Source organism: Macaca nemestrina, chromosome 3 (genome assembly GCF_043159975.1).
Source record: "Macaca nemestrina isolate mMacNem1 chromosome 3, mMacNem.hap1, whole genome shotgun sequence".
Lineage (NCBI taxonomy): Eukaryota > Metazoa > Chordata > Mammalia > Primates > Cercopithecidae > Macaca > Macaca nemestrina.
Genome location: NC_092127.1, coordinates 8,229,228 through 8,239,963, shown reverse-complemented (window position 1 = coordinate 8,239,963; position 10,736 = coordinate 8,229,228). Strand labels below are relative to the sequence as shown.

At 40.2% G+C, this 10,736-nt stretch overlaps 1 protein-coding gene across 14 annotated transcripts in view; it reads left to right on the top strand.

Moving 5' to 3' along the window:
• Nucleotides 1–10,736, top strand: part of LOC105466614 (teneurin transmembrane protein 3) — a 2,765,046-nt gene that overhangs the window by 1,463,498 nt on the left and 1,290,812 nt on the right. The window lies entirely within an intron of this gene.

The following is a 10,736-nucleotide window of genomic DNA, read 5'->3' as shown; positions in this document are numbered from 1 at the left end:
CACAGACCACTCGCTGGCTGTGACCATTTACAGCTTCCCTTCTCTGACCTTCGTTTCTTCTTAAAAATGGGAAGACACTTTGGAAACTCTAACATAAATATAAAATACGAACATTCAGCTGGACATGCAGTGGCTCACACTTATCATTCCAGCACTCTGAGAGGCTGAGGTGGGAGGTCCCATCTTGAGGCTGGGAGTTTGAGACCAGTTAGGGCAACATAGCAAGACCCCCATCTCTACAAAAAAATTTTAAAAATAGCTGGGTACGCTGGCCTGATCCTGTGATCCCATCTACTCAGGAGGTTGAGGTGGGAGGATTAACTGAGCCCAGGAGTTCAAAGTTACAGTGAACTGTGATTGCACCGCTGCACTCCAGCCTGGGCAACACAGTGAGACTCTGTCTCTAAATAATTAAATTAAATTAATATGATCATTTATACAGTGAAATATAGTTTGTAGTTATAAAATTTCCTTCTGCTTTCCCCTATTTTTATTTGTAGATTGCAAAAGCAAATGATGAGATGTAACCTCAGAAAGAGATACGCAAAGATTAAAGGGGTCAGATATTCTCTTGAAAGCAAGTTACGTGGGAAGCATGTGTCATGTATCAGGGAACTTTTCCCATTTCAATAAACTATTCTGACCCAAAGGGAGGGCGGAGTTCCCTCAGGCAGAGAATGGGGAATGTCTGGTATTGGGGCTCCCTGGTTCTCTATCTGATTTAAACTAATATCCAGGAAATTTCTCCACTCAAAGTTACCGCCAAATGATCTGTCTATATTAATGGGGACAGAAGCTCTTCTCATGCCAGCGGTTCTCAGCCAAGAGCTTAGCATTTAAAGCCTTTCTTCCCTTCCTTTCTGAGCGCAGTAGCTGCATTCACTGCACAGTTCCTGCTCCGCTCGGAAGGAGGCTGTCAGGTTCCTTAGAAACCAACCCTTCCATGGCTGGAAGTGTCTCCAAGCAGTGCAGTATGCTGTGTATTTCTTATTCTTTCCTAAGTGACAGCAGCATTTCCACTTTTCCTGCTGGTTAATCCAAGGTTTTAGTGACAGAACAGGCTCCACTTGAGCACTGTGCCTTAATCAGCCTTTAGGCTACCTGGTTTACACTTGAGCCGCAGTTTCAGCCAGGCATTTTCTCGCTTTGTCCCTGTGGCCCTCATGGTCAAGCGCAGGGACCGGAGCAGCCATTCTGAATAGAAGCAGCCCTGGCTTGGAAACACCCAACTTCCAGACGGCCCACAACTGACCTGCAGCTGCTTCCGACTGCAGAATGAGCCTCCGCATCAGCTGCAGCTCACGCTTCTCTCCCTTCTTACTCTTGCCTCGCGTGCGTTTTCCCCCAATCCTTTTTCTCTTTTCTCCCTTATAATGTAGCTCCCAAGAGCAGGTCCCTTCTAATAAAGTAAGGAACCAGTGCAGAAGAAAACAGGACTGCTGGTTTGAAATACTTCTTTAGGAAAAGCAGAAGGAAATTCCTCCTCCTCCCTGTCTTTACCTCTTCTTCTATTTTCTCCTATTGTCTCCTCTACTTCTTCCTGATTTTCATCCTCTTCCTCCTTTCCCACTGCCACCTTCCCTTCTCAAGACCCAGAAGTCAGGATAGTTCTAGCAGTATTACAGGGCAACTGCAATCCAGTTAGCTAAACAGGCTTTAGGGGCACAGGCCGGGAACCAAACCAGCTTGTGTTAGGTGTTTCCTTGGGAAATACACTTTAAATGGCAAACAACGCACTTACCTTGAAGACCTCAACCCACTCTGAAGCCGTGGGGTACAGCTTGTGGTGCTGGGTGTATTTTGGACAGCAGTCTCCTATAGTTAAGAAATCAAGACAATCCCCGAAGTATACGAAAGTATCAAGCCATTGTATGTTTTGCAAAATCATATTCATCTCTAATAGCATCATAAATTTGTTTACTTAGCCCTGCTAGTCTGAGTGGTGACATGCAATTGATCTTTGTCTGACAGAGCCTGCGACACTGGCCCAAGAGAACACACTGATTCGACTCCGCAAAAAGCATTTGGGGTTAAATGTGCCAGGTGTGGGCCGGGCAGATGGCATAGCAGCGGTGCCTTGTGTTGTCATGCACATAATCTGATTTCTGAAATGACCTCGAGACACCAATTTGCTCTGCTCGATATCAGGTGTGCTGTGAGGAGCCCGGTCTCTGGGGAGCACTCACACCACTCTTCAGCACTTCTCATCTGTGGGCTAATGGACAGCACTCTCATTGGAAATGGCACTGTTTGCTCTTCCCACAGGAAGAAATTGTTAAAATGCTGGTAGCTTTAGCAGGCGGCAGGTGTGGCAGTGTATCCTGAGTAGATAATTGCAAATATGTTTTTAGTTGCAACTTTGGCACCCAACAGTAAATAATACCAATTCCTACAAATGCAATAACACCAATTCCTACAAATGCACAAGGATTGAGTTTAATTTTTGAACAACTGTTGAGAATCTATTTATTTTCTTTCTACCTTTTTTTCCCTAATAAACTGTTTATTTTTTCCATGTTAAGCCTTAAGGTAAATTTGCAGTGATACACTGCAGCATTATTTTCTTTTTACTGAATAATGGTGATAACACAACAAACTTTGCATTTATTTCTAGTGAACTTGGTATAACTCATAACAGGATGGGCTGTGTGACACAAATGTTTATATTTCTCTACTTAGAAAACTAAAAGAAACAGAGGACCAAGCTCTCCAAACGTAATGATCCAAAGACAAAGATTTTGCAAAGAAATCTTTGCAAAAGATTGTAGCAGAAATTCAATTAGGGTTCTCTACTAACTTTTCCAATTTTATTTTAGTACCTTTCTATATTTTGCTTAAAAACATCAGCTATCACAAAACTTTCAGCCAAAATTATACTTTTACATCCTAAAAATAACAAACAGAGGCCCTTACTTCCCTCCCCAGATTTGTGTGACACTAAAATCATATACTTTTTATCAGTTGTCAAATACCCATGTAATAGGTCAAAAAATTATTTCCAGTCCTGGAAACAGAATGAATAGATTGATTTAAAAAAAAGTTTTACTTTTTAGACAGTCAGGTTGATCATATAAAGATAAGATTTTGTCATTGGCAGAAAATTTCCATAGCATGTGATCTTAAAGTACAGGATATTAAAGACCGATATACTATGCCAATAATGACCTTAGAGTAATGGTTTAAATTACTGACTATCAATAATGAAGGACAATATTTCTCCTGAAAACTTTGTACTCTCATCCTGCCGGAAAGTTTAGGGACTTCTTGGGATAGAACACTATTTTGATTTCTCACAAAATCATTCTTATTTCTTAGAAAAGAAAAATCCACTTCATGTATTTGACCTTTTTACTCATGACATGCATGGTGAGGCACTGTTTTGCCCAAATCCAGGAGGGTACGTTCATTTCTGGCCGCTGAATCTTAATTGGGAAATTGACACCCTGGAATATACTCGAAGGGAAAGATTCGGTCTTGAAAAAGCTGGGAAAAAAATGTCATCTAAAGAATGCCTGAAGCAATAAGATATTCATCATGGAGAAGTCAAGGGATGGGGAAAAACCTAGATATGCTCTCAGGGATTGAAGGACCGTCATGAGGAAAAGTCTAATCTTACACTGTGGTTCTGAAAGACAGAATCACCACCAGTGGCTGGAAGTCAGAGAGGGATAGCCTTTACATCAATTAAAGAATGAAGTTACTCTTTCTGATAACTATTACGAATAGTGTGTATTCCAATATGACGTAGTCTCAGTAACTCTTATTCAAATTTCTAAAATAGCAACAGGCAGCATGGAGCTGTGGGAACTAGGACCAGACCACCTCAAGGTTCCCTTCCCAAAGGCTAAGTTTTATTCCTCCAGGTGATTCTGAGCAAATCCTTTAAACCTGTGCCCAAATAGATTTTGGTATCCGTAGCTGATCTTGTGGCATCTGGTCAAGCCTTACAGTTTTTCAATGTATACTTGCTCTCAACTCCTGTGCCTCTCAAGTTGATTTCACAACTGATTCCCCAGATTCATCTCTATCCCACAGAAGTATTTATTTTCACATGGCCAAAGTCATGGGGAGAAAAAGCTAAAATCAACAATTCTCAAAAAGCATTCAGGGTGAAAATTTTCCTTTTGAAACATCAAGAGTCTCTTAAACAGTAGACAAGTCACACGTGTGTCATCTGAAATTACATCACACCAGCCAATGGCACACTATTAAATGCCTCTAAATTTCCTGCCTTCCTTTTCAGACTCTGTTTACGACAATTCCTAAACACAGATGGAGCCTTTTCTGCCGGCACATATTAATTTGTGTTTTTATTTATGCACTTCTGATCTTTGTGACGTTTTGTCCTTTAGCCTGACACCAAGTCATTTTTTATACATGTCCTGTGGAAAGGTGGCCCTTGCCCTGCAGTCAACCTCACAAATCCCTGACACACACGCATGCATTTTTTATTGTTCTCACATGTTGCTTAACAGCCTGCGCGATGACTGCTTTGCAGCACAGCAGATGGGTTCTTGCGTAGCGGTGAAACAGATGAGATGCTCAAATCGATTGTTTTATCAACAATCAGTTGCAGATAAAAATCATTTTAATGAGAGAAATTAATGGTGTTTGCAAACATGATGTTAATTAAAGAACATTGCTTAGGCGATTTTTTTCGCCTCTCTCTTTTTTCTGCACACAATTTTTTGTTACCCATGACATCTTTCATTATTGACTCATGCCCCAAAGAAAAGGCGATTAAAATCTGCTTTTGTTTGATGTAGCTTTTATTGAAGAAAGAAATAGATCTTTCTGAAGCTTCCTGGTGAGATGAAAGTCTAATTATCTCCACAAATGAAAGGAAAAGCTTTAATTAGGCCTGTGCTGAATCTGCGCACTGTGAATTTGTGCATTGTGATGGATGGAGCCTGCATCTCCTCCGTGACTGCCGTTGAAATAATGAAGGAAGAGGAGAGGTAGCCTACTCCCATGATTCAGCTGGCAGAGTGGAGTTGCAGGCACACCTGGGTTGTGAGCGAGTGCCCAGAGCAGCTGCCACGGGCCATGTTTCAGTGCTGTGCATTCGGCTGTTTTACAGCCTCCCTCTGAGCTTTGATCTCTTTTCAGACAGCAGGGGTCCTAACAAATCAAGCTTTTCATGTTTCACTCAGTTTCACTCTCTTTTGCTTCCCCATTCACACTGGAACTCCAAAGAGGATGGATAAAATATTGTCTTTTTCTGAAGCAATTAATGATCAGCAGCTGACATGATTGAAGTGGGTATTATGCCTTACAAGCAGTATTTTAAGGTTGACCATAGGGAAGATTCCGCGGAAAGAAATGAATGATTTATTGAACTTTTTAGTTGTTTACTTCAGTGTTTGTGATGCTATTAATCATTTGCACATGAGCTTTAATATGTACATACACTTTTGGAAGTGTGCTGAACTGTCCGTCGGCTCTGAAGGGTGACATTGTGAATTATTTTAACCTGCTCATTGTCACACGGCAGAAAGCTAAAAATACAAAATACGGCTGGATCTCCTGTTTTGTCCCACTTTTGCCATGTTGAATGTAGCTTGGTCTGTTTTCATGTCATCCCACTGATGCCAGGAAGGTCAAACTCTGACTTGATCTGTCACTGCTTGCTGTTAATCTATTCTTTTCAGTCAATCCAAAAGCACTTCTGACATCAAGAGTGACGATGGGGATTATTTCCAACACTTTTTTTTTTTTTTGGCCAGGATTAAAAAAGAAGTTGGGAAGGGGGAAATGCTAACAAAATTGAACAGCATGTACAGGCAATTTGACCTCCCCATTGCCTCCCGCCTTTCTTTGGGTAGGAATTCCCTATCGTGAAAGAACGATGAATTTGTTTTAAAGGTAAAAAATAAAGCCTGCAACCCAAGATCACAGGGAGGAAAGAAACTGCACGTGGAGCATGGCACTTTCACTTACTCTAAGCAAAGGTGTAAACTGAAAGGCAATTTTCACGACCTATAAAAACTATCTGTAGGCAATCCTTTATTTATCGAGGTCAAAATTGGGCAATAAACGTGTGTGTTGAAGGGAATGCGGATGGATTATCGGAGACAATTACTGGGGTGGCCTCTGATTTGTGGGTGGAAAATTTGAAATGAATGTTTTCTTGGATAGAGTTTGTTACTCTCCTAAAATTATGAAACTTCGGCTTTCTGGCTAAGGTGCAGTGTTTTTTTTTAGACTTTTGGTATTTTTGTTCAATCTCTTTGTTACTCTTTGGGCTTCCTCCCAACACTGCTCGTTCCTTGTCTCCTTGTCCCCTGCGAGAAAGCTTTAAGCCTCTGGGTTTAATCCTAGGGTGTGATCATACTGATTATAGATTCCATCCACAGAACTGACCTTCTTGCAGGTGGTTGGCACCCAGCAGGTGGGCTTTTTTAAGGTCACAATAAGGAATGGAAAAGGATTGAACAGAACTTGACAGCTGCCTTGCTCTAAGTGGAATGATTTCAGTTCTGGTCAAAGCAGTGCATAGGGAGGAAGGAATTTACGGAGGTGCTAAGGGTGAGGGATATTTAGAGAAAGTTGACACAAATTAAGAAAGAGCAGATGAAATCAAACAGTTCATTCAGTGGCACCTGTGAGCCCAGAGTAACTCCATCCTTCCCCTACAATCACGAGTGTGAGGGGAATGTGGAAAGTTTTGTCGCTCTATAATTTATTTCAGTGGAGCAGAGCATCAGAGTTAGAGAGTAAACTAAAACTATAACTGAATGCCACAGGACAGATGCAAACAAACCCCCTAATTAAATGCTCACTTTCCTCTTCTCACGCTTTATCTGTGTCAACATTTAATTTCACTCTTTAGAGCTTAGCACCATCTCCATCATATGTGAGTTCAATAGTGACATAAACATCTTACGTGGGTGTGTGTACAATGCTTATTACATAAAAAGGAAATAGTGACACAGTGGTTACATGAAATTCAGAAGAGGCTGAAAAGTTAGACTATATTTACTGGTAGTTAACTTTCACAGCAGAAAATATTTTTGAATTATTTTTTTCTTCCTTTTACATTGATATGGTATTTAGGCCATCTAAAGCCACAGTCAGAAAACTGGCCATTCGAACAAGTAGAAAAAGAAAACACGTGAGGTCCAAGCAAACAACATACCAAATATAACAAACAAACACAAAAACCAAGCCTGTGAGAGATTTCCCCCTGCTACCCTCAGAGCTGTCCATAATTCTCTGGGCCATCCACCCCAGATTCTCCAAGGGGTAAAAGTGTTTTGTCATAGTAGCCTCAAAATAAACACAAAACAAAGCAAATTAAACTTACTAAAGATAGATAAAATTACTCAATAAAAAACACAAATAACCACACATTTTTTTTTAAAAAAAGAAAGTGTAATAAAAAGGAAAGAGATGTGTCAGCCGTCCTCATAGACACAACTAAAAGAAAATGACCCAGTCCTTTCTAGGGAATGGTGACAGGGCAGAATTTAAGAAAGAAAAAGAAGCATCTGAAAGGTAACACTCAGCCGATGGGATGTTTGTTTCTTAAAAGTCAGGAAAGCAGAATTCTGGTGAGGAGGGAGTGACTCCCTAAGGAAAATTCAAAGATAAGGTTCATCCTTTTTCTCACTCTAAAGTTTTGGAGCTAATGGTCCATGTTTCTTAAATTGTCTTAATTCTGATATATTTAGAACTATGATGTATGTAGAAGCTATATCCGGAACTGAAATCTGATATGGTAATGTCCTCAAGTCAACTTTGTTCTCCCTTTTGGTAAGAAGGCCCATATGCATGTTAAGAAATACACATTTACTTTGGGGTGAGGGTGAAGAAAAAGCAAGCATTCAAGAAAATAGTTAAAATGTCATTTAAAATTTAAATATTTAAAATCATATTTAAAATTTAAGTAATTTTAAAACCTTGTCACAGTAGCTATAGGCAGACATTTGGAATCTCTGTTTCTTAGATGAGAAGCCGATGACATGGGAAACTTACCCAAGGGATCCCAGCATGGGCCAGCAGAAGCTGGAGTACTGGGGCCTCTCTTTGCTCAGGCCTGGAGGAGAAGGGCAGAAGGAGCTCATAAGTGGGCACAGCAAGGAGGCATTCTCACTTCTTCCTTTCCCTCCCTCATAAGAGACGTTTGTTTGGGTTCACAGGCTGCCCTCTAAAAACAGCAATCCTCCTCTTCACTCTGAGAGCAGTGTCCGTACCTTACTCCGGGTGATTTGACTCTGGCTTCAAGAATGTAAACTGTTCATACATACATTCACTTATTTATTTAAATGCTTATTTACTTGCCTACATGACAAACCAGCAAGAAAGAAGAGTAGCCAATGAGTACAGAACATTTTCAGAAGAACCAGCCCTGGGGAACTGCTGGGAGAAGAGGGTAGTCGGGAGCTCTGTGGTGGCAGACTGTGGGCCACCAGTGGGTCAAAATGCCAGCGGGGTGTATCCAGTCATGGAAAACACTTCCAAAAGAAAGGCTTAGAATGGGACAGAGACAAAATTGGCCTACACTCCAGAGCTGCATGGACTTGTACTGAGTATGGCACAGTGGGCCCCCAAGAGTCTGTGTCAGGGTGCCCAGCATCACTTCCAGCTCTAAAACCCTTTAGGGGACTCTCCATCAGCCTCAGGATGAAGTTCAGAGTCCTCAGCACAGCCCTACAGAGTCCTGTCCACAATCCATCCCGTGCTTTCTTGCCTTCTTCATTGCTCACTACCGACCCTCATTAAGTCAACATCCCAGATAGACCAAGCTCCTGTGCCACTCTTGAAACTTCTGGCCACCCATTCAGGCCTATGCTTCCAGGCTGTGGTCCTCAGTCTATACTCTCCTCACTACCTCTGTCTCTCATGTAGGTGCTTACGCTGTTATGGTCATCTGTCACCTAACATTTCTCTTCTAGAACAGTCTACCACGTTCCCTTGAGGCCAAGATCTACACCATTTTCCTCTATATTCCCAAAGCATAGTGCTGCAGCTTGCGGTGTCAGAAGTAGAAACAGAGCCCCCTCTTTTTTTTCCTAATAAGAAAATGTCATGGAAGAGTGAAGAAGAGTGTGGAATTGATCTTTGTTACATAAAGTGTGTGTTTATGAATTATCGTAATTCAGACTTTCATGCTGTCTGGTGACTCAGCTACAGTTTCCTCCTTTACATTTTTAATATGAAAGTTCACTTCTTTTTGGAAAGGCTCAATGATTACAAACATCTAAATCCCACTTCGTCGCGGACTCATTTATCACCCAGGCTCCTGTGCTTCCACCTGCGTTTGAAACCAGAACGTATTTCTGCTGCAGTCTGTGAACCAGCTTATCTATTGCACTTAAAAGTGTTTTTATAGGAAACAACCAAACATAAATAATAAATAGTGAAGTACATTTTACTCTCCTATCATAGTATTAATTTGCCCTCCAGTTCCTATGTAATGCATCAGGTACAGAAGTCTAGACTCATTTAGATTAGAAATAGCCCAGAATGCATTTTAGACACATATTTATCATCTTGATTTATTAAGGAGCAGCTGAAGAATGATACTAATTAAGTGTCTGTGCTTTCGTTTTGAGACTATAATTGTTTTTTAGAACAAGCAAAATGTAAGGAAACAAATGGGCGAGGGTATTTGAATGCATTAAATCTCTATTACACAGACAATGTTTCTTTATATTTTTCTGCAACTTATACATTTAAGGAGGACATTCCCATGGTTTACAAAAAGTTGTCTATAGTAGACATTCCTCTGAGACGTTTTTTGTGGTGTTATTTATACCGTTTTGAATCATTTAGCCCACCGTTCTGGAGCATTTTCTGCCTGCTAAACCCTGTGCTCTGTTTGGAGGACTCTCGTTGCCAAGTTCTCAATCATTTATAATTAAAAAAAAAAAATCAAAGCAATATAAATATTCACATGCAAGGGAAATGCAAGGATCTTATAGGCTTTTAAAAAATATTTTTACTCTTCAAAATTTCTGTAGAAATCATATATTTTACTTTTACCAGCTAGAAGCAGAACAACTAGAACTCAATCAAAATTTTCTTAAAAATGTAACCAGAAGCCCTCAGGGTTTAGCTCTGTTTCACACCAACACTAACCTAGAAAACTCAAATAAAAGTAAGTGCAACTTGTTTCAATTAGTTGTGACCATAAAATATATCAAGAAAAGGAAGGAAATTGTTCCAACAGATTTATATTAAGTAAGTCCAGAAAGACGGGAAGAATAAGAGCATCTTATTGCAAACTTCTGGCCTAATAAAACGTACAATAAATAACCTCAAATCTCTGCTTCCACACTATACACAACATATGAGCTTTTTATTTAAAAAGAAAATCTTCACATCATCATACAACAGCTGAGGCTTTAACAGTAGGTCCTGCCTTCATCTAATCCTGTCGCTTGTTTTCTTGTCCCTGTGATCATTCCTGAAGTTCATACCATTTAAACACATCCTGAGTACAACCACCTAAAACCAGCCACTTGAGGTAGACTAGCTCTTGGTAAGGGGTGGTTCACACCACAGCATAAGACAGGTTTCCTTTTATTCCTTTTCCTTTTAGAGAAGCAAAGCTGACTTTTACAAAGTTTACTAGAAACTGATTTTCCACATCAACTAAGAGACTTACAAATATTTAAAAACATGAAATAAAGAAATACCACAAGCACAACACACATAATCCTGTCAATCCATAGTAAATAACAGGTCTTTTAATTGTATGAAATGAGAATTTAGAGTTTGGAAAACAGTGA